Here is an 8,377-nt window from a genome sequence, read left to right on the forward strand (position 1 = left end):
AAGCTTGGGGATATGATGCTAAATTGCCATTAGACAGTCCCACTGACCACTGGAACTTCATGTCCAATGCAATGTCAAACATGTTGCCTGCATATAGTGATGTTATGAAGCTGTTTGTTGATTTCACTCAGAAACTGGAGGACCTGAAGCAACTTGTCAGTTTTATGGAGCTTTTGACACAGCTATTGGGCAGAATCTGACCAGGTCATTCCTAGACGAGTTTTGCTTTGTCGCCTAGTTGTTTATCCAAACATGGCTCTGCTCACGGGCCCACAGGGGACATTTGTGGCTGCGTTTGACGACACTGTGTTGTTTGACAATTTGACGGCACCTGTATTATCTCCTATTTCTCCTGCTATTGTAGCAATGTCAGTGCAGAGCGCTGACCACAGTTTGCACATACCTGAGCACTTTCAAGACGTGCCATTTGAGTTATGAGCAAAACATAAAGACCACACAGAGGCTTTATTAATTGCACTCCATCTAAGGCTAAACTGAAACACACGCATTGCATTTCGAAAACCTTATCCTTTGACTAAGGAAAAGTGTGATGGAATTAGACCTGTCATACAAACAATGCTTGACTAGGCATCCTATTCATCCTGTCCTCAAACCGGGAGGTAGGGGTTATAGATTGACCGTTGACCTTCGTCATATTAATGATTTGATTGTGGCACTTCGTGCCTTCCAGCCGATCACACCTATTTTAGCATGTTTGATTTGTGCTCAGCTTTTCATTCAGTCCCTGTGGCTGCTGAAACACAACCACTATTGGCCTTTGAGTTCGAACGTCGACAGTATTGTTTCACACGGCTGGTCCAGGGCCTGATTGACAGCCCTGCTGCCTTTGTACACATTGTGCATGAAACCCTGGCTGATTTCACACCCCCTGAAGGCTGCCGTCTACGTTCTTTTCTTCTCACTGCACCGGACAAAGACACTTGTGAACGTGGCTCTAAAATGCTCTTGCATCACTTGGCTAAGTGTGGGCATAGGGTCTCCCTCTCAAAATTGCAGTCGGTCCAACCGCAGGTGAAATACCTGGGCTTTGTGCTGTCGAAGGGACAGAGAAATTTGGCTACTGATCGTGTGTCAATGATTAAGCAGCTCCCACCCCAGAGGACTCAAAATCAAATGAGATCCTGGCTCGCCGTGGTCAACTACGTTCGACACTGGCTGACACTGACTGCTCCTATCATGACAAAGTGTTGAGACAAAGTGACTGGTTATCCTCAGGATATTGTGTGGACCGAGCAGATGACAAAATCCTTCAATGCACTGAAACGCTCTCTATGCAGTCAGCCTGCGATCGGCTTACCGAGACACGGAGAAAATGTTCATATACGTCAGCGAGACGAGAGGTGTGACGGCCGCAAGAGGTCCTGGCGCAGAAATCTGTGTCTGGATTTCGCCCTGTGGCATATTAAGGAAATCAGCAGTACAACAGAATTGTAAGAATCGTTTTATTTAAGGAAAGATTGGTGAAGGCGGGCCTGGAAAACGGCTTAAACTAGGTGGACAATTTGCTCATTGGCCGAAATCAGAATGACCCCGAACCCAAAAACTAAACTCTCACCCTTTGAGGTGATGCAGCAGGCCTTTTCAAACTCCATGGATTCATTACACTAAACACCTTGGTCCATGTCTCACCGGAGACATGGACACCATTGTATCTGACTATATGCTCTGATTAATAAACTGAATAGCATTCAAGGTAATGTCTCACTTTCTCTCCCTCTGCCGTCTAGTAGGTCCGTCTCACCCCCACAGGCCAGGTGATTTAGCACTGGTGAAGGAACTGAAAGCAGTCCCGGGTGAGCCGAGGTACATAGTGAGCCGACTGAGGTCATCGCTGTCACTAAACTGCTGTCCTTACAGCCCGGGAGCCTAGGTGGATCCACGCAACCCGTTTGAAGCAGATACCAGGAAAAAAAAATGTCTATATATATATATATAAAATGTCTAACTGGTACTCCCGCAGGTCTTGCAGAGAGGATTAGAGGAAGAGGGCGCCAGCCAGGGCCGAGGAGGGGGGCGTTTCTCCTTCTCCCGCACACCCTGGTTTTGGTCCAACAGAGAGCCCCCCACCGCCGTACGCACCTCGAGGCAGACGTGTCCCTCTGCCCCCTCCAAGAAATAGAGTAAACAGACCCTGGTTGACTCAGGAATGCCGCTCCATAACAATAATTGTTATGTCCTAACCCTAACCCTAAACCTAACCCTAACCCTAACCCTGGTTGTCTCAGCAGCAGGTGCTGCTGTGTTTGTGCTCTGGGCATACTGTTAGTTAGTTAGTTAGTTAGTTAGTTAGTTAGTTAGTTAGTTAGTTAGTTAGTTAGTTAGTTAGTTAGTTAGTTAGTTAGTTAGTTAGTTAGTTTATTTGGTCATGATTTAAAAAAACAAACAGTTGAACATACAGCATATTTTCAACAAGATCATTTTGGCTGAAAAGGTTTGGGCTGAAACCGAAGCTTATTATGCTCACCTTATTAATAATTAAATAAAATGAATTGTCACAAAAGAAAACAAAAGAGAAACATTTTTGGGTTTGCATCAATTACACAGAACAGTCAGTAAATACCATTTACTAATTGTTATATAATGTATTTTTTACTTGTTTCATATTTATAATAATAATGTATCACTATTACTTATAATAATATAAGTAATAGTGATACATTATTATAATATAGTAATAATGTGTAAGAACTACCCTATAACATGATATCAATGTTAGTATGTGATGAATTTGCATAAAGACAAAACAAATACAAAACAAATACCCCCACTACCATGTTTTATATATATGAAGTGGTAGCTTCATACATGTAAATATATTCTTGTTTATATATATTTTTTGTAGACAATTAGATTTACATATATATACATTGTATACACTGTATATACGTTCATACACATATGCATACACACATAGTGTATGCATATGTGTATGTATATGTGCACACATATATACATATGGATACGCACGTATGCTCGTATGCACACGCGCATATGTGGAAAGATGTATTCACTATATCACTAGTTTGTCACTAGTGATTCTATATATCTATTAATTACCTTTGCTTTATAGGTTATTTAAAAATGTCTTGCTGAATCTGAGAGGCCAGTCAAGCCTAATGTCACGAAAAAAGAGGGCTGACATGCCTTCTGCCATTCGACCAAATGCTGTCAACCTAGCAATCACACCGCCTGTTAACATTGACCCAGACTCTGCTCTCAGAAATATGGTTAGACATGACAATTTGGCCTTAACTATAATGTCAGTTTTGCTCACAAAAATAACATGAACAACTGCTGGACTTGTCAACACATGCCTTTGAGTTCAAAATCACCAATGCTGACACCTGTACCATTTACAGTGGCAGATTGTAATCTTGCCTATTGGCAAGTTAGGCTACTCATACAAACTCATGGGGAGGAAATTGATAAGTACACAGGCGAAGAGAACCTTATCCTGCGATCTGTCATGTTTGAGTTCAACAGGAAACATCGCCACGGCGATATGAATTGGGCCTCTCTGTACAGAGTCACTCACTATGAGAAGACTGTAGAGAAAGGGTTTCAGATTCTCTATTCAAATGACACTAATGGAAACTAACTGTTTCAATTAATTTGAAAGTCGTAATAGAGCCTGTATTCCACAAATAATTACACTGATTCAATTCGACTGGAGGTAGTGGTCGTGTAGCTACACAGTGACATCACTGAACTGGTCAAAACAAGACATCTATTCATCACTTACGACATAACACCATATATTCCTTCCTTTTCTTTATAGTTGTATTCAATGTACAGTATTAGAAAAGAAAGAGTTCTATTATGATATGCTTTTCTTCCTCCTATGACTGATTGGGTGTATGCTGGTCTTCTTTCATTGTATAATGGTGTAAAAGAGGACAACTGTTGTGAATATTATGCAATGCTCTTTCCTCTACCTAACTTTTTCCTACCTAACTCCTCGTATGCAGTTTCACATCACTGACATAATGAAAAAGTAATTGGCTTTTTTATGTTAGGGGTGCAACCTGTCCTGGATGGAAGTGCTGAGGTGCAGTGCTTCTGAACCTTATGTCCTGTCCCCCTGTCACCCTAACGTTTCTTGGTAAAACGCTAGCCTAGAACTGTTTGCGATGTTTGCAGAAATGACAGTTATCTACAAGATTCATCTACCAGCCTTCCTGTAAATCGGGGAGGCTATAGTGCCCCGTGCGGGAGGCCATATTGCACCCGTGGTGAAAGCCTGCTGATGGCTGATAAAACCCTACTCACTTTCAAAACTGCCCTAAAGAAAAAAACACCTTAAGGAAGTCTTAACATACAGTAAGCCCACCCCCTCCCCCCACCCCCCTCCTTGAACTTTTTATTGTACATATTTCTTGTTTTTCATGCCAGTAACCTGTAAGCTGATTGTATGACGTTCTGCATAGTAGTGTATATTTGTCTGTTTTTTCTTAAATGTCATCATGATTTAAGTGCGTGGGGATCTCATTTTAAATAAGACATTGTGCTTTTATGGGCGACACATTTTAGAGGACCTTGTATTGTGAACTGTACTTCCATGTACTGTTTCCATGTCTTTAGACAAAGTGTTTTAAATGTAACTGTGCTGTTTTACATTTTTGCCTAATACAAATATTCAATTCTAAATAAAGTACATCAATCAGGAGAGACAACTCATAGAGGATGCAGGATAATCAAGTGGAATTGGAAGTGTTGAAACGAAACTAAAAACAAAACATAAAACTAACAAAATTGGAACTGGAACACTATAAAATTGAAGCTGATAAATGATCTTTGAGGGGTTCTCTCTCCTGATTGGAAAACAATTGGTATCCCGCCCTGAACATGTCTTTTCTGTTTAGTAAAGAGTTGCAGAGACCCCTGTTACTGAACAAACACTTTATAGCAAAGATTACTATCACAATATAGAGGTATCACTTTTTAACAAAAATGTGTTTTTGAACAAAAACATATCACTGACACCCCCTTTAAATCCATTGAATGCGAATCAAAAGACATAAGAGAGAAGCGGACTTGAGCTGCCGACGCTTTCACGTCCGATACGGACCATGAAATATGGACAGACAGAAATGTGACATGATATTTGCAGCCAGAGCTCTGTGCAATGATAGCCTCACACACGCACGCACGCGCACACACACGTGCTGCATAATAATTACACTTTATATACTGTATCATACCTTAGTGTGCACACCTTACATAGTAACATTTCATATCAAAATACAGTCAGAGCCAACCCTTAATGTAAAATTAGAATATAGACATTCTCTTGCATCTAAATTATATTTTACACTCAGCAAACTGAAAATGAAAAACCAAGAGCAAATAACCTTCAGTTACAGTATTCTATGCAGTTATAACGTTTCTGTCTATAACAAGGATTTCACTTTGAACTGGTCTGATACTGGTTCATGAAGTCACGACCTAGTATATTAATAAACACCATTATATCCCCATATGTCAAGTTTACTGATTAACAAATCTTGTTAAGCCTTTACATTAAAGGCCAGCATTACACATTCATTACTGAAAATCTAGTAATATACAATGAACATTATAACATATTATCGAGTAATAACCAGTTATTACTGAGTAATAAACAAGTAAGTAGCTTTGAGGTTGCTATTTCCTTGTGAGTGATAACAATGACATTTATGAAGTTAAAACAGGCAGACAGTTATTATAGTGTAATAACTGGTAAATGTAGTGTAATAACTGGTACATTAAGTGTAATAACTGTTTAATACATCTATCAAACTCCTATATTACTTGGTAATTTCTGTAGAGCAGTGGTTCCCAATCGTAGCAGCATCGGAGCAGACTTTAAACTCTCAAAAGTCCACATTTTCAGAGCATGTTTTGTTTATTGATCAATCAATGGATTGTGTTCCGGATTGGATCAATGGAACTAACATAGTAAACTTTAAGTATGTATTCATCGGTATCACAAACTCATTTGATTGAACTTAAGGTTAGACAAAGAAAATAAAAGGAGAAAAAACAACTTTTTTCTTTTTTTACATATTTTTTTAATGTATTTTTTTTTGTGATAATATTAATGGCATATTATCATTAAAATCTTAGTGTTTTGCAAAATACTTGGGTGGGCCCACTTGCAGTATCCTCGCGACCCACCAGTGAGCCGCGAGCCACAGGTTGTGAATCCACGCGGTACAGTCATTCAACAGTGATCTAAAGGGTCAGCATCATTTCTGCACACGTGCAACACATCCCAACAGACATCATTCCTCATCATGTAAAAACATTGAAACGTATTTATGAAACAAGTCCTCTGACATCTTTTACTCTAGTCTTATTATTATCATTATTATGTGACTTAGTCTCTGTTGTAAATGTGAAACACAGGTGAGCGTGTCTGTACTGTATGTGAGACATCCCATAATGCCACGAACACACCAACTCATTGTATTTGTGAAACTCACTACTAGAGTGACTGTGGTGTAATGTGTGTGCTACACCAACAGGGTGGTGCAACACAGAGATACATTGTGTATCCTGTGTGTAAAACCCACAAGCTAACTATATGTACATAATATTATTCCTGACACAAACATGTACATAAAACTATTCCTGACAGAAAATGCACAACTCTTAGGGTTTTGTATAGGTTAGTTCTTTCTAAGTTGTAATGTAACAGCAAGCTCTGTTAGCACATTTCTTTATTCCCCTTTAACATATTTTCTTTTCTTTGCTTTTGTTCCACTTTTGCTTTAGCAACGTAGATGTTTGCATATAATGCAAATGTATGTTTTCTCATGCCAATAAAGCCCCTTTTTAATTGAATTGTATTGTAGAGAGAGACACTGGTACATGCATATTCATCACTGCAGAGTAGTCTTGTCACTGACACTCACTGAGGGCAGCAAACTTTAAACACACACACACACACACACACACACACACACACACACACACACACACACACACACACACACACACACACACACACACACACACACACACACACACACACACACACACACACACACACACACACACACACACACACACACACTTGCCTATCTATTTGTGTATTTATCTCGACATTGGCTTGTTATTTTATACATTCTGTTGAGTGTTTTGTAAATTATGTATAAGAAATGTGCTAAATAAATAAAGATTGTTATTATTATTATTATTATTATTATTATTATTATTATTATTATTATTATTACAATTATTATTACCCTTATTATTAATATTATTGTTGTTGCAAACATTAATGATTTTAAACTATATAGCAGATGTAGATGTAGATCGATAGAACTAAAGAATATAATAAGGAATCAAGGACCTCCAGCTGCGGTGGTCTGAACTCTGAACTCTGCGGTGGTCCTGCTTTGCGGTGATAGTGATAGTGTCTCCTCAGACTGACTCCCTGGGGAGCAAGCAGTGGTAGCGAGCAGACAGCTTGTTCAGTTATTTAGCAGCCTGTTTATAAACGTTCTATGATTCTTTTATCCATAAATAGGTTATTATGTAGTAACTAAATATAGACCTATTTCTCATCTACAGCTGCTATTTTACATTTTAGATTTCAAAATGCGCTCCTGTTCAAATGGCCTGTTTTTGTCACGGCCAAACAGGCACACCAGCCAGAGACTTGAGCGACAGGTTCTTTGGACACGCCCAATTATTGATAAAAAAAAGCTACTCCTACTGGACTTATGCTTTTTTTATGTTCAGTTTTTTTGGTGTACTTCTTTGGTACTTCCTTTTACTGAAAGCACATTTTGACCAAATGTGGTGCGCTTAATCGTCACTGTCGGGTGGAAACCTTGCATGTCCAAAACGGTTACTTTTCAGGAAATGTTTCTTTTTTTTTTAAACCGTCCAATTGGTACAATGTAGTACTTAATTTGTAGTCACAAGCTCTTGTTAATACTTTTCATTGGTTCAGTAAAATAACTTTTGACATTTTTGCTACTTTTATATTTGTATGACGAAGTAGGGCATTCATTTACAAAAAAACAAAAAAAACATTAAATGCTGAAACATGGAGATACAAGGTTTCCGTCCAACAGGAAGGATAAGACACCTCACTATAGACAAATCCACAGACTGCCTGTAGCTGCGGTGCGGAGCGGCAGCCGCTTGACACCGCAGTTATGACTACAGGCAGCGCGTCTGTGGATTCGTCTATAGGGTGCTGTAGGGTGATGTGAGCTCTTCATGAGCAGAGTTTAAACAGGACGCTTCTCTGACTCACGTCAACACTTTAAACCAGGTAAATTAGATTTAAAAAAAAATCTAGACCGTCTATAGAAATGGTTGCTATGGGAATATAAAGCTATTTAACATGTATTTTAACATA

The sequence above is a fragment of the Gymnoscopelus microlampas genome, assembly GCF_963454915.1.
Source record: "Gymnoscopelus microlampas genome assembly, chromosome: 11".
In the NCBI taxonomy this organism is placed as follows: domain Eukaryota; kingdom Metazoa; phylum Chordata; class Actinopteri; order Myctophiformes; family Myctophidae; genus Gymnoscopelus; species Gymnoscopelus microlampas.